The 22,471-nt window shown below is 37.3% G+C and overlaps 1 protein-coding gene and 1 non-coding gene across 16 annotated transcripts in view; one reads left to right on the top strand and one right to left on the bottom strand.

The window, feature by feature from the left end:
- The window catches only part of LOC131685024 (protein groucho), a 518,750-nt gene that overhangs the window by 277,797 nt on the left and 218,482 nt on the right, over positions 1 to 22,471 (top strand). The gene's annotated exons all lie outside the window — the stretch shown is intronic.
- On the bottom strand, positions 13,573 to 13,645 carry Trnas-aga (transfer RNA serine (anticodon AGA)). The gene has a single exon. It is a non-coding gene; the product is annotated as a tRNA-Ser (tRNA).

Raw genomic sequence — 22,471 nt, 5'->3', positions numbered from 1 at the left:
GATGACGTTAGATGGGAATTTATTAATTTTTCGTGCAGCTTTACACATAATTAAAGTCATCGTATTCGACCCGTCGGTTATTGACGGGCCCACGGCAACTTTTAAATTACAATAACAAATCATCCGAGTGAAAACTATATTTTCCCCCAGCTACCACAGCTTTGGCACGAACCAAGTCAATTCTGACATAATTACACTTCAGCTCTGTATCCCGTTTTCCGGCGGACCCCTCCCCGGGTTCAGGGTTGTTCTGCTTCGCAGCGACGACGCGCGACGTAATGATACTGATCAGCGAGCGGCGCCCGGTCGTGCTCCCCCCAGAGCCACAACATGCTTCAGGCAGGCGGCATTAAGGACGGACGACCGGGATCAGTTCAGTTCAGTTCAGTTCGGTTCCGGTTCGGGTGTGTAATGTATTTATTGACCAAATAACGCGCACAATGTCAGAGAGGAATAATGTGGTACCACACCCCGTACCGCCAAACCCGCGGGAAGCGAGGATTGAAAAAAAAAAAATAATATTAAGGGTGGAAAACAATCAGCCAACACACAGACATCGAAACAGTTTTTTTTTCACTTTTTTTCCTCTTTATTGCTGCCGTACCGGAGCCAGCTTTGATGAAGGGAGGGCAAAATCACGCGAATTAATAGGGGTTGCTTCGCTTTTATGAATAAATTTGCTGATCCGATCGGCTGGAGAAGGCGATGGGCCACGAGAGCAACGTTGAAGGAACGAGACGACAGAAGGGAAGTAATAATGGTTTCGAACCCGGCAAAGTACAACACGCGATCTCCGATAATAATAACAATAATAATACAACCGACAGAAGGGGAAGAGGACAAAAAAGTTAACAATTTTTAGCGCCAATGTCACGAAATATATTCCTGTTATTGCTATTGTTACCGAGTACCTACAGGGGCCTATCAAATGGTGTGAAAACCATGGACTGAAGAGGAAGCGGGGAAAATTGTAATTGAAATATAAATAGTCAGTGACTGTGCTGTGCTGTACTGTGGAAGAAGGTAAACAAGGAACACAATTAGGCGATTAAGGGTGTTTTCGTTTCTTGCTCTCCGTCCCGCTCCGGTCCGGCTACCTTTATGGTGTTACCATTTTTGCTGCGTTTAGCATTTTACTCCTCGTTTTGTTGCTAGTTTTCGATGGCTAATTTTATTGTTTGTTGGGTCTCTTCCAGACTGGTGAGCAGATGGTACAAATTGATGACAAGAATAGGGAGGGATAAACTGTAATGCCATAATTATGTTCGGAACCGTTTCGGGTCTTCTGCTCGGTCAGAAATCAAGTTGTATTTTTTGACTCTCAGTTACTGGAGGACCCTGCTTCGGATACAATTGACATGTAGCAATCTGTATACAAGCTTGTATGAAAAAATCGTTTCGACTTGGTTGCATAATGTAGCCCCTCATTGTATGGCAACCTAAATATATCTTTAATACTCTAACACCGTTATAAAGCTCTGGGGAAAAAAGATCCAGGTGTCACCAGAAATAAAGAGCAACAAAGAGCAACTTTTCGGTGTTAGAATTGGTGCTTTGTCATATTACCGACTTTCATGACATAGAGGCCAATTTTAATTGAATGTTCCCACTTCGCGAATGGAGAGACGAACAACACTGCTTTTGAAGTCAATCACTACTGTATTGACTTGCTGTGGTAGATTTGCAATGCACAAATTAAATTCAGCATGATTACTAGCATTCGTCCTACACATAACCGATACATTATGAAAATATGCTAAGTCGTTAAAACAATTAGAACCTCTACAAATAAATTTACTTAGGGCAATGTGCCTATTTTTGTACTTTTGCTATTATTAACCTACCCATTGCACAGTGGTCCATGATGCGAATTTAGCAGGAATTTTAACTTTTTGCTAAAATTCTTAGACTTAGCCTTACAATATGTTTGGCAAAGTTGTTGTACTTTGCAAGCCCCTTCTATTTGTTCAAACCGATACTAGGGTGGTTCTAAATTTAGCAATATTTAAAATAGAACTTTTCATCGGCTTGAGATAGAGCTTTACTGTCTTTGATGAAGTTGTAGAGCAACACATTTTAGACAAATTTACTGAAGACATGCAAGCTCTAGCTTTTATACTTTCCATTGCACGAGAAATTCAAATGTAAGCTTTAGGGTGTTGCTTAAAAAACGGTTTTATTTCTATAACTTTTGAAGTTTTTATTTTACGCTAAAGTACCCTGTGGACAACTTGAAGATTATTTTAGGGCGCATATTTTGCTTTTAAACACCACCTACTTAACTTTTTTCGTTTTAAAGTTATAAGAACTTTTATATAAAAAATATAACTTTTTCAAATATTCGGGCACTTAACATTAAATACCGTTGCTTTCATATGAATTAGCATGCTTTGTAGTATAGATCGCCAAAAAATGGCAAATACGATATTTTTTTATATCTTGCAATATTTACTCAAAAAATAGATTATTTTTAGAAAAAAGTATATATAACTTTCTAATGAGTGAAGCTAGAGGTTCAATATATTAAGACAAATTGTTCTCCTTCAAAATATCTGAAAGTATTTCTAAAGTGGTCTAAATGAAAAATCAAAACTGCAAAAGTTATACAAAGAAAACCATTTTTTTAGGAACACCCTAAATTTTTTTGGTAAATTTCTTGTAAAATGAAAAGTACACGACATAGAGTTTCAGTGTCTTCGACAAAGTTTTTTAAAACTTCAGTTTTCTTCAATTTTCTGGAAGACAGCGAAACTCTATCTCGAACCATTAAAAAGTTAATTTTCTGATTTAAGTTTTTTTATATTGTTCACCGTGAAAGTAATTTAAACATATTACAAAGTGTCAATTCCTGAAAAACAAAATTTTTAATATAACTTTTTCAGTTTTCTTTTTTTTCCAACCTATCCTTCAGATGTTTTTCAGAGTTTTTGAAGACGAACATTTTCTTCTAATACATCAAAATTCTAGCTTTTATTGTTCAGAAGATATAAGCACTTAATATTTTAAAAATTGATTTTTTAAATCAATTTTATGAAATTTAAAAAAAATATCGTATTCGCCATTTTTTGCTCAATTATAACTCTAATCATAACCTTATTTAAAGTTCAAAAATAAATATCTTTTGTTTGCCCCAAATGAGTGATATTGTTATTCCAAACAACCCCATTTTTGGCGAAAAAGTGCTCATAACTTTTCAACGGAAATAGTTAGATATATGGTGCCATGAAACAAATTATTCGCCTTGAAACAATTTTAAAGTTGTCTGAAGACTACTTCAGTTTTAAATGAATACAGCAAAATTTATTTGAATAAAACTGTATTTCTAAGAAACACCCTAAGCTCCGACTTTAAATTTGTTGGAAAATAAAAAGTATGTCAGATAGCGCTTACATGTCTTCAGCAAACTTTTCCAAAATTTGTCGTTCTAAAACTTCGCTGAAGGTCGTTTGGCTCTAGCTAGAATTATTCAATAGTTAATTTTTTGATCTTGGTAAAATTAGAACCACCCTAACTGTTGTTTCAACAAAAAGAGGGGGCTCATAAACAACGAAAACTTCTCCAAAGACTTAATAAGGCTAAGTTGTTTAGTTTTAGTAAAATCTCAAAATTCCTGCAAAATTTGCATTCTGGACCACTGTGCATTGGAGGCCGTAAATTATCCGAACAAATTCTCATGGGTTCAAATATTGCAAAACCCACCAGAACACCACAAAATGCTTTCAATAACTCTTAAATAGTTTAGCTCCAATACCTGTTTTTGTTTGTGTTTAGGTCGTCAAACGGTGGGATAACAAAATTCTCATAGGTTTCCAATCTCATGCCTCCACGCGAGTCTAAGTCTATTGATGACATTTGGTCCCCAGACCGGCGACGACTGGGTGCTATCAGCCTTTTGCCGATAGTAGCAGAATGAGGGGGTGCTAACAGATCTAGTCGAGAAAATATTGCCGTAAAAATGAATAGGAAGTTAGCCTCAATAAGACTAATCTGAGTAGTATCGATGATCACGGGTCATCAATACGTACTTAGAATTCGCCGCGTCTGTTTTTATGAACCTAATTTCAAGCTTCGTTATTGCTAACAAGCCCGTACATCAGGTTAACAATCCTTTATATTTCCCTTCAGTGTTCGTTATTATCGCTTGTATACTTGTATTCCACAAACAATCCGATGTGGAAAATAAGAAATATTTTCCTTGATTTATAACATCTCGCGCTATCTTTGTCTGTATAATGTGTTATCACTCGGTAGTTTTCAACCCAATAAATATATCGTAGAGAAGAAGTAGCGAATTCTGTCTAAATACTGTCGCAATATATAGTGATCCGGCCCATTACGCAGATAAAATTAGCTTTTCTAGGCAATACTCCCACAGTCGGCTGTGTGGTGTTCAATTGCTTTTGTTTAGGGAAGATTGGATACTCGCGGTAGCCGGCTGCCCAGAGTTTAAAAAGAACCAAAAACTAAACTTCTCTTTTTCGAGTAGGGCAACATGGGGAGACTTAACCAGGTTTTCAGTTAAACCTACATAACTCTCTAAAAAAGATCCTTCAAAACTCATTGAGATATGATGTGCAATGGTATTGTGCGTGTTCATGATTTTTTGCAGAATTGTGAAATTATTTTTGCTAAAGTTATAAAAGTCTTTCTGTGAACGTTTTTTTTTTGGTCAAGTGTCCCCACTATGGGGAGACATGACCAAGGCCTGGTGAGACTTGACTAAGACAATTTTTAAAAATCAGGACAAAAATTAATGACATAAAACATATTGTAATCCTTTTTTTCTATATTTTCGAGATCCTTAGGTAGTAGTAAAAAATATTTTGTTTCATAAATCTCGATTTTTTAAATGCCTTTCCTTTTAAGGATTATCTGTACTGATTACAGTTCACACGTTTCAAAATTAACCATATTAATACTAACTTTGATTACTAATACTAAAAGATATAGACTGATGTTTGAGGTGGGATTTTTTATGGCGTGATAAGCATTAACAGTAGATACCAAAGCATAGTAAATATCAGAAATTTTGTATCTTTCTTCAGTTTATTACCACTTGGTCAAGTCTCCCCATAAAATCTTGGTCAAATCTCCCCAACATTGGTTCTTACGTTCAATGTCGTGGAAATTTTAGTAATACTTATTCCAATGTTCCGATTTATGTAAAATCGTTTCACTACTTCATAAGGAATAAGATGTGATGAAAAAACTTTAAAAGTAATTATTAGTCGAGTAGATATGTCCTTACACAGTTCGATAAAAAATTACATCATTTAACCCAATTTTAGTAATTACGGAATATTTTCTATAAGGAAAGGGTTTTTCATTCCAAACATTTAAAATTACCCTAAGGGATCGAAACAAGCATAAAAATATTTTTGAAATTTTTTTAAGAACCTAGTAGAATACATCATAGCCAATAATAGAATTCTTTGCTTGGTCAAGTCGTGCATTTAACTAAAAACAAACATAGTGGAATTAAATGGTAGAAAAACATATATAAAGTACTCGAAAATGGTGAAAATTTCCAGTTCATCTCGGTCAGAGCCGTCAATATGGTGCACCAACCGAACCTTGAATGACGAGAAAAATTTTAAATTTATGTTCGCAACAAATTTGTGTTATTATCTATCGTGTTGAACTGTTTAAAGCGAACGGAGCATCTTCTCAAAGGGTTGTAGCAATACCGAGAAGGAAATATAGCTCACAAATATTTTCTTCCTTGGGGGGGGGGGGGGGATTGGATGTAATGTCTCGGCTTATGTCCAACCACTACACATTGGATGCGCATTTGCGGCGTATTGGACTCGCAGAGAGTAGTCGGTGCGCTTGTAATGAAGGTTATCACGACATCGATCACGTTGCCTGGGCGCGCACTGGGTATTGTGGCGCCAGATCGCAGTTAAAGGATTCCCTCCGGGCCCGAGGTACACCACCCGTTGCACAGAGGAGTAACTAGAACAAATTCTTAACCAAAAACCAAAATATTATTTTTAGATTTTTTTGTTTCGTTATATTTTTTTACTTGCCTAAGAACCTACTGTATAACGTGGCAAAATTATGATTATATCAAAAATGGCTAAAGATTTTTTTGCATGTGTGCCCAATGGTGATATTTTAAGGGATATTTTAATCGTTTTCGTTATATATTCAGCAAAATCGCTTTCTAGTGATGATGACTGTATTAAATAAGACAATATTATTATAAACGTAGTTCAACACAACCGTTTGTTTGACTTCAGCTTAAAACTAACTAAAAAAGTAGACGTGCTGTGTATTGCACCAACTTTAAAAAATACCTTTTTTAAACATTTTATTCCAAACTTGAATGAGAAAACAGTTACATTATACGGCTAGATCCGGCAAAGTTGCTGAAGCAGTATTACAAAACAAGATTTCAGCTATACAAAAAATATTCGAACTCTTCCGATCTTGTCCGATCTACCAATCCCAAACGATTTGAAAATATTGAAATTTTTACTAATTTGAGGTGCCAAAATGCCAAAATGTATCTCTATGAAAATATGCACAGGCGTCCCTTTTCTGCACCCTTTCCCACTGATCAAATGTTTATGCAACTCGAAAATTCAAAAAGATCACCTAGAAATTACTAATATTCGAAAGGATATAGAAAATTGACCTCTGCACTGGTAGGTGGGTACATGCCAAATTGTCCCAAAAACTAGTAATTGTCTATTTTTAGTTCATATTAAGGCATAATAACAACAATTGCAGCAGCAAATAATTTTGGCCAGGTTTCGACCCCAATTACTCCTCTGTGCGTTGTTCCAGCTCGTGATATCCTGGCAAGTCGCGATTTTCCCTATATGTCTCTCATCTACCTTTTAGTTTTAAGATATTGAAAATGTAAAATAAAGAATTTGGCACCGCCAAGCTAACGCATTTGTGCCTATTAAATAAACGAACTGAATAAAAAAAATCCTTCTCGGTATTGTTACAACCCTTTGAACAGATGCTCCGTTCGCTTTAAACGGCTGGTATGTGCATCAGTTTGTGCCGTTACCTACTACCAGCAGAGGCACTTATTTTCATTTCTGATGGTTAGAAAGTAGCACTCACAAACCGGATTTTAAAACACCCGACCGAAGCCAGGTCGCGATTGATCACCGCTAATTTCATGCACCGAGCCGCAAATCTTGAACAGAAAGAATTGCGATTTTAGTCGGTTTCTATTAGTCAGACTTTGTGGATGGCCGTGGTGACTACATTTCAACATCGGGAGAGAAGATGATTATTAGGATTCCGTAGGCTCCGTGGACTGACGGTAATAGTTAGTTTGTGCAGCTCCGTGCTAGTAACGGGAGCCAATTGGAACACAAATATTCCACCCAGAGAACATTTTCTTTTGTAAACGAATTAGCCCTTATCAGCGCTAGTAAACCATGAAAGTCTTTTCCTTCATTAACTTTTATTTTTATATTAGGTTTGATTTTTTGCGTTTCGAGTTCATTACATCAGTAACTACCATCAAATTGGTGTCTAGTAAGACGGTGTATCTAAACTAGTACCCAAATTAACATTAGTTAGACACAAAAAAATTTCATACAGTTCACACGACACATGTGAGCACTGACTGACTCACTATTATTTTTATTTACCATTTTTATTTACACATATACGAAAGAGATTCAAAATCATCCGATTGAAGTTCGTTCGTGATTGGTTCCCACTGGTTACATGCACCGAACAGGTTTTGTTCGAATAAGGTGCACCTTATTCACGATGGCCATCCTATTTGGTTTTGAACGTAAACTGAACCGAGTACATAACCGGGGTCGTATAGATGACTCCATTTTGAAATCCAAGATGGTTGATATAAAAAATAAATTATCATAAAATATCATCAACGTGGCTGTCATTTGAAAGGTGGTGGTCAGTAGATAACGGAAATTGATGATTGACACCATTTTAAAATCCAGCATGGTAGCTTACCGGTACCACAACACAGTGAAGATCTTCATCAGTATTGATGTCATTTGAAAGGGTGTGGTAAGTATATGAAGGAAATGGGTGATTTTCTCTATTTTGATATCCAAGAAGAGGGTTTCTGGTAGACCTGTGCGCCGCCGCGCCACGCCGCCGCCGCCGGTAATTTTTAACGTACGCCGACGCCGACCGGTAGATCGGCGGCGCGCCGCCGATGCATTTTTCCCGCGCCGACAATTCGCGAACTCTAAAATTGTTGACTCATAATTTTATCTACAAATCTAGGAACATTGTCTATGGACCGAATATACGACGTTAACTGATTCATGATTTATCACATCTTGATCATTATTTGGTATTAGTGGTCGTCAATTGGATTACAAAATTAAAATAATCTTGATATTTTCTCGAAAACCATTACACGACACTCGTTAGATAATTCAAATATCAATTCTTGCTTCGTCAACTGGTTATGATTGTGAGCATATAAGTTTCAATTCACCATTCGTGTGCGTGAAATGGTCCACAAATTAAACAAAAAACTTCCACTTTCAAGATATATGTGCCTGAAATTTACGATTATGTGCCTGATCCTAATCTTTGCACGTAATCAATTTCACTGGAACGCAGTGTATTATTCATTGATTTTTTAACCGAATCTTAATTCCTAATATGCTACACAAGATTCACCAGTTGAGCTCGTGAAGCTGTTCATGATGTAATTCATGAAGTAATTAATTTTCCACAATCTTATTATACTTACGTAAACAATTACAAGAAACTCAGACTATTATTCATGGATTATTCGCTCTGCTTTTTGGTTTTCAAATTTCTATGTGAGCTATTGTGTACAACTGCTAGCAACCAGTTTCATAGGCACGAGCATTAGATACAAAGACATTACTAGGATCTGTAACCATGTTGTTCTTTTGTTGACATTCATAGAAATGCTCGGAATTAAATGAAACTGCGCTGAGCAAAATACATTACCTAGCCACAATTCATGTCCGTGAAATAATTTAGATAACTATAAGACACGTGACTCTGTGTAAAAAATCCAACGGTAAGCTCAAGACTAAAATATCACGATAACACGACGAGAATTTACGAAAATCCTTGCACGTCGTTCAATTCTTGACTGTATTAGTCAATGAAGTTAACACAAATCAATGTTTCATCGAGTTATGAATTAGAATCATAAAAATATTAAGCATATTCAGACACTACTAAACATTTGAGTATAATGTCATCTTTTTTTGCGTGAACTAGTTTTGTGAAAACACAAAAATTATTTTCAATACGAGGTTTATTTATAATTGATTGAATCGTGACCTATTTTAAAAAAAAATTTCTCGAAGAATAGTTGAGCAAAGTGATCTTGACTTTTCGCGACGCTGGTGCACAGATGTGGCGATGCAGAGGGTTAGATTTCTAGTCTCATAAATTATTCATCGTGTGATCTAGCCCCACTCAAGAAAGCCTTCCAGTGTCAGATGCACCAGCCCGGTATCACAGACAAATAACACGTAACACGAGATGAATTTTCATCACTCGTAGAAAAAAAACGGTCGATTTCAATTACAAATCGGTGGCGTTAGTGAAGAGATTTTGACACAGAGCTAAATACGTTACTTAGTTTCCGCACCCACCCGAAAACGTTACGGTCTTTTTAATCTCATGCAAACCAAAACAAACAATATGGGCCGGAAATGTGAAATTTATTCTTGTCGAAGAGCCCAAGGTGGGAGTTGTTCGCAACCATTTCTTAAGTTACAACACGATGCCGATCGGTGAGTAAGCACATAACAGGATGTTAGTAATTTAATTGATTCGGTGTATCGAATGTATGCAATGAATTAGAATTTGTTGGTCCTCGGAACTGCTGGAGAAATTGGCGGGGTGCAGGTGCTACGAAAACTAGAGATACGCTCAGACCATTTTCAAGGAGACTTGTTTAGTGATCAGTTTCAATCTAACAGGAGCTAACACGTCAAGTCGTGGAATGATTATGATTCATAGTAACTGTATATTTAGGTTTCGTCAGGGTGTAGATCTGTATGATTCCAGCACATCGAGCATACTTTGCACTCAAGATAGAAGCAGATCGTACGTTGTAAGAAAATGTAGTGCCAGGGAATCGTATTCCTTATCATCGTGGCGATTTTGTACTTACAAGAAGTAAAAGTAAACACCAGCCTGAAAAATGAAGTAATGTGTCTACCTTGAAAGGTGTCCTTACACGATCATTAAAAGTGACATTAGGGTACCTGGGTAGGGTATCTGCGGGATTCTAAAAGAGCGACGGTAAACAACCCAGAGACAACTTGACAGATAGTGCTTGTTTCATATATGCACCACCGATTTGATGGTGGCGCTAGTATGCCTTCTCTGTATGAGTACCATGAACAACGAAACGAAAAAGTTTCAAGAGAAAAGCGTGTTTCGTTACGTGTGTTATGAACGCCGTCAATGCGGCTAGAACAACATTTAGAAAAAGCTTATTCCAAAATGTGAATAAAGAAAACTATTAGAGAATAAATTTATCCCTAACTGAAAACCGTCAGCAAAGTTACATAAATCTTATTATATATTGCTCTGGAAGTCGTTGTTTTTAACAACCGGCTCTCTACCTTCCTAAACATGTTTTGGTTTTCTTGTTGTGTGAAGTTTGAAATCGTTAAATCATTGGTGCTTTTTATCTCGCGAAATGTAAATGAAAAACATTTTGGCCAATGAAAGTACATCACCATCAAGCTTAATAATTCGTTTTGAATAGAATTTGTGTTTTTATTCTAGCAGCTAAAAGAAATGGTAGAAATGCTTAAATTGATTATTTTACACAGATATGGAAAATAATAAATGGGATGCGCCTTTTTCAAATTTTGCTCCATTCGAGCCGCTATGACATCACCAAATCACCCTAAAATTTGCTAATGAATTCAATATATGGGAGCTGTCAATTGTCCCCGGGCTTACGGTAAAGATGACTAAATAGAAACAAAAAACAATGAAACGACAACAACAATTAATTTGCTCAAACAAAACAAAAACTATTTTACCGTTGCTTAATTTCCAAAATATAGAACAATAAATAATTATTATGGGTCATTTAAATACATTCTTCAAATTTGTCCATTGCAATCATTATTTCATGCGAAGTCGTAGTATGCGACATCGACAATTTTTCTATTTCGTTCTTCAAATTTTACGACTGTAAAAATAGTTCCACCTTTCATTTATTATCTTGCATTTGGCAAGCAGGGTGGGCACTATTGGAGCTTCGTTTGAAAAAAAAAATTTGATATGGTTGCGAGAATTACATTTTGTGCAATGTGTTCAACAGATGTCGCTAGTACATCGTGGGCGATGATTTTTTTAGATTTTCTTTAAGCTGTAACGTTTGTTTGTATGTGCTGTGAAGTCTGTTACAATAGAAACCGAAAATTTGGGAAAGGAATTGCACTGTCAAGAATTTTTTAGTTACATAGGCGTCAATATTCGTCACGCCGACACACGCCGGCGCGCCGCCGCCGATAGGGTCCAACGGCGTGACGCCGCCAACGCCGCCGCCGCCGGCCAAAAATGTCACTTACGCCGCCGCCGATTAAAAATGCATCGGCGCACACCTCTAGTTTCTGGTAGCGAGAGAACTCTAAAAATCATCAATATGGATGTCAATTGAAATGTGATAGTAGATAAAGGAAATCGATAATAGAGACTACTTTGAAATCCAATATGGTGGCTTCCGGTATCTGCAAAACACAACCGTAAAATTTACATTTTCATACATTCCTTGTTTTGACGTGAGTCTTTGTTTTTTTCCTTTCCTAAGGATTTTTATGAACGTGTCCACTGTGGAAAACAGACAGAGAAAGAATGAACGGAATGGTGAGAATGAAGAAACGGTGAAAATTCACCTTTTGTTGGAAACATCAAGAAATTATATGTCCTCAAGCAGGAATCGAACCTGCGATATCCGAGTCTCTAGTTGGGTGCGTTGACCACTCCGCCATCGAGGAACTGTGATGATGTCATCACAAATTCCCAATAGTAGGGTGATTTTCATGTTTTTTATAATTGTTGGATGAAGTGAATCCTATCAAAATACACTGATTTGAGCATAATGAGAGCGTTTACATCAAATTAATTGTCGAGAACTGTACGATTGTGAATGATAACCAGCAGTCGTCATCTTCCGTTTGCTGCGACGCATACGATTGCTAATCGACAATTGTGGCTAACCAGATTAAGTTTTTGTAACGCAATTATTTTTTTTCTGCTTCGTAAGAAGTAAAAAATGTTTCATAGGTAAACATAATTCCATTACAAAAAAATTAAAAATATTGACGGTCTGAACTAGCCCGTACTGAGGTCCGAATTACCCCTGCATTGTAAAAGGAATGAAAAACGTAGAGTTTTGCAAATCGTCGCCTAGCGGTGCCATGGACTGGTGCAAATGAATTTTGATGGCTCCAAAATGTAGCTGAGGTTTCAAACTAACAATTAGGACTTTTGACCGATAAATTCTTTCACATTTACACACTTAAAAGGGCGATTTGCTTAGGTTGGTGCGAATAGCCCCGGCTTCCCCTATCCATATTGATGGTGTATTTCACGGTTTTGTGGCTACCAGAGACCGTCATCTTGAATTTCAAAATGGTCTAAATCATCAATTTACGTCATCTACTAATCAACCACCATTCAAATGATACCCATATTGATGTATTTCACTGTATTGTGGTTACGGGAAGCGGCCATCTTGAAATTCCATTTTAGTCATCTCCAATTGATTGATGGTAGCTCTCAATGTTTTGTGGTAATTGGATACCGCTACCTAGAATTTCAAAATGGTCTCAATCGTCAATTTCTGTTATCTACTGACCACAATCTTTCATATGATACCCATACTGATGGTGTTTGTTTTGTGGTAACCAAGAGCCGCCATTAACTGAACATCTGCTTAATAGCAACTGATGTGTTAAATGAATATGAATCGTGCCATACCCGACTGATTGGCTGCGTCTGTTAAATTTCGATTGAATGAATTTCGCTGCATTGACAAGGAAAAGGAAATCGAAAATTTTAGTGCAATGCCAAATGATTTTAAAATCAATGAACCGTCGAGATCTGATGTCGAAGAGAAAAAGTAAGATCTGTACACAAAAAAAAAAGAAAAGAAGCGACAAAACAAGCGCAAAAAAGAATTTTTTAGGAACTTTCTTGTTGTATAAAACCATCGAATTTTCCTAACTGGGCAGAACAAATCCAAACGAAAGCAGGGTCTTAGGGTTCCATCTAAATCGTTGTGAAGAATTTTTTGAAAAAAATTGAAAAGAAACTTTTCAGTTCCAAACCAATATTTTGGGGTAACCAAAAGCGCTGCCATCTTGGATTTCCAAATGGCATCAATAAACAATTTCCGTTACCCACTGACCACCATTCTTCAATTGATACGCATATTGATGGTGTTTTCACTGTTTTATGTATATTCCTTGTTTTGACGTGAGTCTTGTTTTTTACCTTTTTTTTAAGGTTGTTCTCAACGTGTCCAGTGGGCAATAGACAGAAAGAATGAACCGGAAATGGTGACAATTCACTTTTTTTGGACACACTGAAAAAAGATATGTCCTCAAGCAGGAATCGAACCTGCAACCTCCCAGTCTCTAGTTGGGTGCGTTAACCACTCCGCCATCGAGGAACTGTGATGATGTCATCGCTTATGAGAGGCATTAGGGGTAGAACGGTTCACTGTAGGTATTGAGACTGTGGTTAGGAATTTGTGATGACATCATCACAGTTCCTCGATGGCGGAGTGATTAACACACCCAATTAGAGATTGGGAGATCGTCAGTTCGATTCTTGCTCGAGGACAGTGTGTCCAATAAAAGGTGAATTGTCACCGTTTCCGGTTCATTATTTCTATTTCCTATTGGACGCGTTTCGAATAACTATTTTGTGGTTACCAGAATCCGCTATTTTAGATTTCAAAATGGCCCTGATTATCCATTTTCGTCATCTCCTGGCCAGCCTCTTTCAAATGATACCCATATTTATAGTAGTTCTTACTATTTTATAGTTACCAGAATTCGCCATGTTGAACTTCAAAATGGCCTCAATCATCCATTTTCGTCATCTCCTGGCCAGCCCCTTTCAAATGATATCCATATTGATGGTAGTTCTCATTGTTTCGTGGTAACCGGAAGCCGCCATCTTGAATTTCAAAATGGCCTTAATCATTAATTTCCACCAGCTATTGACCACGAATTTAAAATGATATGTTTATTGCCGTCATCTTGGATTTCAAAGGCTTTAATCATCAATTTCCGTTAACTATCAAAGTTTTTATTGTTATGCCAAATAAATTTTAAATGCATGAATCGTCAAAATCTGATGTCCAAGGAAAAAGTATGATCTGAAAAAGAAAACAAAAAAACATGGTAAAACAAGCATTATTTTTTTGCTGTTAAAAAGCCATCGTTATTTCCTAACGAAGTAGAAGAGCAAATCCAAATGATGGCGTAGTTTTAGGGTTCCAACTTAATCATAGTGAAGAAATTTTTGAAACAAGTTGGACACAGTTTAATACCAATATTTTGTGCATATTTAAAAACTAACGGATTGGAGGGTCCAAGTGCTACATTCACCGGTGCAAATCTGACAACACCTGCCTCCTATCTCAAACTTATTCGGCATCAACATGCCACAAATGGAACCCATGGTAGACGCATATTATTTCCGCAACACACTGCTTACACAGCTGCTCACCGTGCGCGCTTGGCGGTAGGCTGCTAAGGTTCAAACAAAGCCACCACCACACCGGCATCACGATCCGTCATAGACAACTTCTCGGACCAGCTGACCGGTCCCTGTCACTGCCACTGTACTGCTGCTGCTGGTGGCTAGTATAGCAAGACACTGATTCTGGCCACATCCAACAGCGGACGATGCGGATGTGTGACTGTGCGTGGTTTGCCTCCCGTTCGGATTCCGCTGAATGGATTTGAAAGCGCATTGTTTCCAGAGTGACTAGAGGTGTGTGTGTGTTCCGTGTCGGAGAACAACTTGGTCGCTTGTCCTGGTTGGCAATTCGACACGTTGCGGGGATTCCTATAGCATATAAAGAAGCAGAAGAAGAAGAAGTGGGTGCAGAGAGGCGTCATTCCTTGCACTTCTATTCACGTGATCTACGTGTAATGGAATAAGTGAGTAGCTGCTGCTGCTGCTGTTGAAATGCTTCGCTTGGCTGAACGGCAAAATAAATGCCCACTGGTGGATGTGAAAGGCCGTTGTGGTCACCTGAGCAGTGGATCAAACGGTAATGAAAGGATAACAATGCCCGTGGCGAACCAGGGCCATTCGCTGCAGCATGGCGATAAATTAGATGGAATATAGATCTTACGGTTCAAAGGACAATTGGTTTCTGTATGCGGGCGTGTATGTGTGTGTGTGTCAGAATAACGCTTCGCAATAATACCTGGAGGACAGTTTTCTCAGATTGTAAATGATTATGATATCCGCATTCGGTAGGAGTGCTCAAGCTTCTTATACATTGTTTTGATAGATAATATTTTCCGGGAGGATGGTAGAAACTCAGGATGCTTTTTGAAACTGGTTGGAAGCAAATTACATGCAATTCTATTCAACTCGACTTTATCATAGGGTTTGATTGGACGTGGTTAAAAACGGTTCACAAAATTTCAAAATTATAAGCCGCTACTTGGTAAGCTTTTAATAATTAGCTCTATTTTCTGAACTAGCAGTATGGCTCAACTAGTAAAAAGGCATACTTGGTGAGCAAATGATTGTCGACTCGAATCTCAGTGTGGCCAGTTGCCATTTTTACATTCATGAAATATCCATAGTGCATATAACATTGTGTTTTACTTGAAGGTTGCTTTTTTTTGCAATCTTGATTAATCAAGTTGCGCATAAGGAAACTTTAAAAGTGTTGCGTGTTCCGCTCGTCCGTAACTGAGACCAACTTGCTGCCAGTTAGATGATATATCCAAACTAACACCAAATAGGCGCCAGTTAGACACTAAATTCAAACAGTTCACTCGACGTGTGAATACGCCCAAAGAAACTGTCTAGCACTGAGTGATGTCTCGGTTAGCCAAACACAGAAGCTCTGGATCGCTGACGAGTATACTGCCGCTATAAGCATAACTGTCCCATGTGCTGTGGGATTCCATATACACATGGGACAATTATGCGTAGAGCGGCAGTATAGAGAAACGAACTATTTTTTTGCATGAGAGCCAAACGTCTGCAAGTATGCAATCTTTAAATAAATATGTCATTCATTTTGTTAATTTTCTTCATTTCATTAATTTTATTAATTTTAATCATTTTTACCTAAGTCATTTTTTCATGTTATTCATTTGTTTCATTCGTCTAATTCATTTTATTATTTTTATTAACTTTATTCATTTTGTTAATTTCATCATTTTTTCATTTCAATCATTTATAAAAAATATTTTTCATTTTATTCAATTTATTCACATTATCCATTTTGTTCACCTTATTAATTTTTTTAATTTGATTCATTTTATTTACTATATTCATTTTACTAATTTTATCTATTTTTTCTTTATTATTATTTATTATTTTTTTCATTTTATTCACTTTATTAATTTTACTCACTTTATTCACTTGATTCATTATTTATTTTATTTTATTTTATTTATTTTATCGATTTTATTCATTTCATTCATTTTATTTATTTTGTTCATTTTATTCATTTTAATTATTCCGGGGCTATTCGAACCTACTTAGGTAGTATTCGCCCTTTTAGGCGGATAGACGTGAAAAAAATTACATTTTGGTACCATAGAAGGTTCATTTGCACCACTCCATGGCAACGCTAGGTGACGATTTGCTAACATCTATGCTTTTCTATCCTTTTACAAAGTAAGAGTAATTCGAATCTCCCTACGGGGCAATTCAGACCGTCATTTTTCTTTAACTTGTTTACAATAGAATTTTGTTTACCTATGTAAGAATATTTATAGGAGAAACTTTTTAAGAAGCAAAAAAAATAAATAAATGGCGTTACAAAAACTATGGTTAATGGCGTATGCATTGGTGTGCGCTGCCGCAAGCCGCTGAATGGTGGTTGATGGAATAGGGGGTCCGTACGCTCATTTCGCCCAAAAGTGGTGAGCGCCTTGAAAATATCAGTGTTTTCACTCAAACAAAAATCGTTTCATTATTTAGGAACCTCAAGCATTCCAAAATACATCCCTGTTATTTGTTCACTTTTGTTTGTTGCTTTAATCACGATTTTGCCATTATAGTGTTTTCTGTTTTGAGGATGGCAAAAAAATGAAACACGGTGTATCGCCTTTCTAAAAAAAAATTGCAGAATGAGATTCATCTGTCAAAATAAATGGCGCTTCCACGAATATGTACGACAGTCAGAAAGTCTTATGATTTTCTGAGAAATCGAAGGGATCTGAATTACCCCCACGGTTTTAATAGCCCCGGGTCCCCGCACTGAAAATTTTAGAACGACCAAATATCACTCGCTCGAGTTATATTTTCGGCCAGCTCAAAAAGGTGGTTTCGAGAAAAACTCGGTTAAAATTTTCAGTACACTCAGTTTATGCATAAGAAGGATTGAAACAGAATGGAAAATTTGAACGTTGTCTTTTATATTTTAACATATAATTTTTTGACCCTAAAGCATGTTTTAGGCCAATAAAAAGTTCGATTCTTTTACATTCTACCGTGGTGTTAACCCCTTTATTACTAGTGCTAAAATATAAAGTATAAGCTACGATCATTCAAAATGATAAATTTCTCCATTCGCAAAGTGTTTACGGTGAAGTGTACGGTAGCAAATTGATATTTTGAGGGTTGCTTTGCTGTACATTTTGGTGCTCGCTTACGTTTATGATAAATTACGTTGTTTTACTTTAAAATATAGTGGACATTTGAGCTAGAAATATCCATTTTTTGTGCCAATTTGCGTGTTGATTGTCGTAACTTGTTTTCGGTACTTATCGGTACATTTTTGTTGTCCTGGCGCTTGATTTTAGTGAGTGACCGCTTGTTTTGTTATGCGACTTTTTGCCATCGCGAAAACCCTTCAAAATATTTCTTTGAACTTTGAACACTTGAAGAGTTTCTTTTGTACATACTGAATTGTCCAAAGAGGTTGGCGACAGATTTACATAAATCCATTATACACGATATGTTGTTTGTAAACAACTATGCAATCTGAGGTTAACAGTGCAGTACAAGTACGGTTAAATGTAAGAAGTACATTGATTGACATTATTGTACTTGTTGAAACAACTCCTGAATTTAGTCTTATAACATTCCGAACAGATGCTATAATATTTGTACGATCATTTTCTCAAGTAACTTACGGATACATGACAGCATTGTAATCGGTCGATATGAGTTGTGGTCGGAGGCTGGTTTTTGAATGGCGATGATACTCACTTGTCTCCAGTTATGTGGAACAATGTTACCTCCAAAAAGTTACTAAATATATTCAATAAGAGCTTTTTGACAGTCTTTCAGAATAGTTGAAGTTGAATTTGCTTCTGTCGGGCTCTGGGGTTTCATTGTTATACGATAAGAGCGCAAGTGAGATCTCCACCATCGAAAAAGGTGTTTCCTTTGAAGAATCGTGGTACGCGGCGCGAATATCCAACGGTTTGAATATTCCACGCTCTAGTTAGTATTGCTTCGGATCCGCATACGCTGGGCCTTGCCCCAAACAATGCTCATCGATGTTTCTCTAGTTAGTCCGTCAACGAATCGGCACCAGTAACTACATTTCTTGCCTTTCATCACTTTTCATTAGCGTTTCTAACGTCGCGTACTGTCGATTGCTAGCGGATAGTCCGTCATCCCGGAAGGTCTTATACGCGGAGGCAAGATCGTTTAAAGCGTCCCTGAAGGGGACGGTGCAGTGTCTTCTCGCGTTGTTTGTACGCGGGACATAGCGGGAGATCATGTCGAGTTCCCCCATAGTAGTTGAGACACTTTTCAACATCCCTTCCACAGGAATCATAAACATGACTGCCACTACATTTCCCACAATGGGTCTTATTGCTACAATAGGAGGTTGTGTTACCTAGTTGTTTGCAATTGGCACAGTTAATAACCCACGGCACAAAAAGACGAAAAGATAGACGAACCTTGTCAAAAAGCAGGTAGTTAAATAGGGTAGAGGATCAGCCGATAAGAGTGTGAGTTGACATATGTCCTCTTTCCGTCAGCTGAGACTGATGCTGAATGCAAACGTTTGCACTCCAGTATCTTCATTGGGGTCTTCAAAACAGTTAACCCCGTGTTCCACCATATCCTCGCAATTCAAAATCGAATCGGAGACGACGCCACAGACTTCAACTCAATTAGCTGGTACATATACTCTGTACTCCTTCGTAAAGGGCCCATAACCTGCAATAATATTTACTACCACTGATCAGGGCGAATTTTCGATATTTCTGTCACGGACGAATATCGTTCCGTCAGACATCGAGAAATTTGCAATAAATTCAAACACTTTTTGTCTTTGGCCCGGAAGAAGATCGCGTAAGGCCCAGTAGATGAGCATGGATATACCTTGAACCGGAGAGTCGATTTTATTTTGATATCCATCTCACCTTGAGGCGAGCCTTTGTCAAGGGAATTCATTTTTGCACGGGCCAGCTCACTAGATGATTCACACTGCCACTGCTGTACTGGTCGTATAACTGTTAAAAAGTACACGTAAAAGGAGAGAAAAGTCTAAAACTTCGAAGAGGCGAAGAAGATTCAGGATAACCTTGAAAGCGGACTAGCTAGTTTTACTTTACTGCGCTGCATTGCACAGACTGAAACAAAGCGTCTACACGCTCTGAGAATCACTGTGCGAATGTTTTCCAGACTTGATGCGGGGACAGATATCGTTGATGAATAATATAACAATAAGTGGCCCTAGGTGACTTTCTTGAGGACACCGGTTGGCGTTTCAAATACGCTTGAACATGTGGTTTCGTTTCTAACAAAGGCAGATCGTTCAGAAAAGTAAGATTGTAGGTTACCCAAGGAGGAAATTCTGGTCGTTGCAGTTTCATACCCGCAATGTTGTGCGGTACCTTGTCGAAGGTTTTAGCGAAATCAAAGTATGTTGCATCAACTTGCTGACGCTTCTCGGCGGTTTGGAACTGGAACTGGTGTACGTCCTCAAGTTCGAAGAGGTCGAGCAATTCTTTACAAATCAAATCGCTTTGGTGGTAGGACACGATCACTGTCGCCAATGTGGTAATCATATGTTCTTTCTGGGACGTCATCATGTCCCAGGGATAGCATAAGGGTTTGTGCATTGGGCCGGAGTCTCAAAGGTTGCGGGTTCGAATTCTGTCTCTGGGGGATTTTTTTCACATAATTGCTTTTGCTTCACTCACCAATTCGATCTGTTTTCCTCGTTGGATTCCAGCAAAAAGCCTTAAATAAAGCATTGGCACTTACGTCAACAATTAAATAAAATTAATTATTTGTGAGACGTAGATCCTAACTCTGATAGTCGAATGCACAGGTCGCAAGCAAAGAATCATTTTATCCAGTTATCGGTAAAGAGAGCCTCCACTTAGTCACCAACGACTACGGCCTAAAGTTTGTCAAAGTCGGCACATCCACAAGTAGACATGAATATTTATGGCATCAGTAAGGCATAAAAGAATATTCGAAAGACACCTAGAAATGCTCGAATTGGGAAAAGCACTTCCAAAACGGTCATCATTTGATTGACTGTCGATATTTCGCCGATATCGATATCATTGATATCAGTACCTTCTGAGAAGCGAACGTCGATTCTGATTATTTTCTGGTGGTCTGTGAGATTCGCGCAAGACCAAACAAGAAGCGGAATTCGTGTAGCGGATACACATCAAACAAGGAGCATTAGCGTGAGTTCCTTCAACGTAATAAATGAGGGTACGATGCTAGCGTACTCGCGAAGTTAGAGCAAAAGCTTTGCCAGGAACAACCCGTAAGAGTTTTACAAAACGATCAACAATACGAGGAGGGAAAGCGTTTACTATTGAACGGACAGTCAATTAGAGATAGCACAGACACAATAATGATTGACAAGGCTGTGTCCGTTGGCTGAATCTTTTGACGATAAATACGAACAGCGGGCGATGAACGATGGATAAGATATCTTGATTCATATCTTGAATAAATTTTGGGAATACGTCTTGTGCCCTGACTATATGTTTGTGTATTTTAAGGCAGCGTACGATTCAGTGAAACGAAATTAACTGGGCAGATAACGCTTCTACATGTGTTTCTAAGAAAGCTGATTATGCTATACGGCTGGATGAGTAAAAATTTAACGAAAGAATGAACGTAAAGACATCTGATGTTAGATCTATTGAAGTCAGGCGATGTGATTTCAAATTTGTTGCTCCATATAGCACTATAAAACCTTTTCAGAACAAACATATTTTTGTGTAACATTAAATTGGATTTAAGGTGTTGGATATTTAATCTGAAGACTTTTTTTTTTTTTTATTTCGATTATAGAGGTTTTAACCTTAAGGTCATTCGCCTCTTCGGGTTAGAAAAGTCTCTTATGAAAAATTTCTAACCCTATGTGCGGGGTCGGGACTCGAACCCAGGTGCGCTGCGTACAAGGCAATCGATTTACCAACTACGCTACGCCCACCCCTGAAGAAGACTTTTTCTTTTCAGGGCTTCAAAATCAATAATTACATATAAATAGCTTAATACATGTACGAATACAACTTTAACTATTGAGCAATTCCACGAAGATCCGTCCGAAAATAATTAAAATCGTGATCGACCATCTTGGATCCCTATGAAACTTTACACATTTCATCGGCATGGAAGACTAAACATTTTCCACTATCAGTAAGATTATTTTGACTCAAGAGCAATTTTTCAAAAGGGCGTAAACATTTCTACGTGCATTAAGTTCAATTTTTTTTTTGTTCGATTACTGTATTTTATACAGCAAACTTTCTGAGGACAAGTTTGAGAAAATGAATATTTATGTGCGAAAACAATATACACTGAAAAAAAATTTGTGTCATTTTTCACAAAAACTAAAGTTTGTGTTGAAAATTTAAATAGTAAAAAACCCATTTTTTCTATTTTTTTATATTTTGTCAACAAAAACCTCAAGAGAAAAGAAACATTTTGAATGTGCTTGTATGATGGAGAACTTATCGGTAAAAAAGTTTTTCTAACAATATCTATATACACATTTTTAAATTTCGTGCTAATTGACATACAAAACTGTAATTTTATTACATAATATAATTCTAACTCTCGTTTTAAATCAAAATGTATTTAACAAAAATCTCCCAAAATGCGATAGACCCTAAAGCACGTTCAAAAATGCGATAGACCCTAAAGCACGTTTTAGGCCAATAAAAAGTTCGATTCTTTTTCATTCTACCGTGGTGTTAATCCCTTTATTAATAGCGCTAAAATATAAGGTATAAGCTACGATTATGCAAAATGATAAATTTCTCCATTCGCAAAGTGTTTACGGTGAAGT

Source organism: Topomyia yanbarensis, chromosome 2 (assembly GCF_030247195.1).
Source record: "Topomyia yanbarensis strain Yona2022 chromosome 2, ASM3024719v1, whole genome shotgun sequence".
In the NCBI taxonomy this organism is placed as follows: Eukaryota; Metazoa; Arthropoda; class Insecta; order Diptera; family Culicidae; genus Topomyia; species Topomyia yanbarensis.
This window is presented reverse-complemented; position numbering and strand designations above follow the sequence as displayed.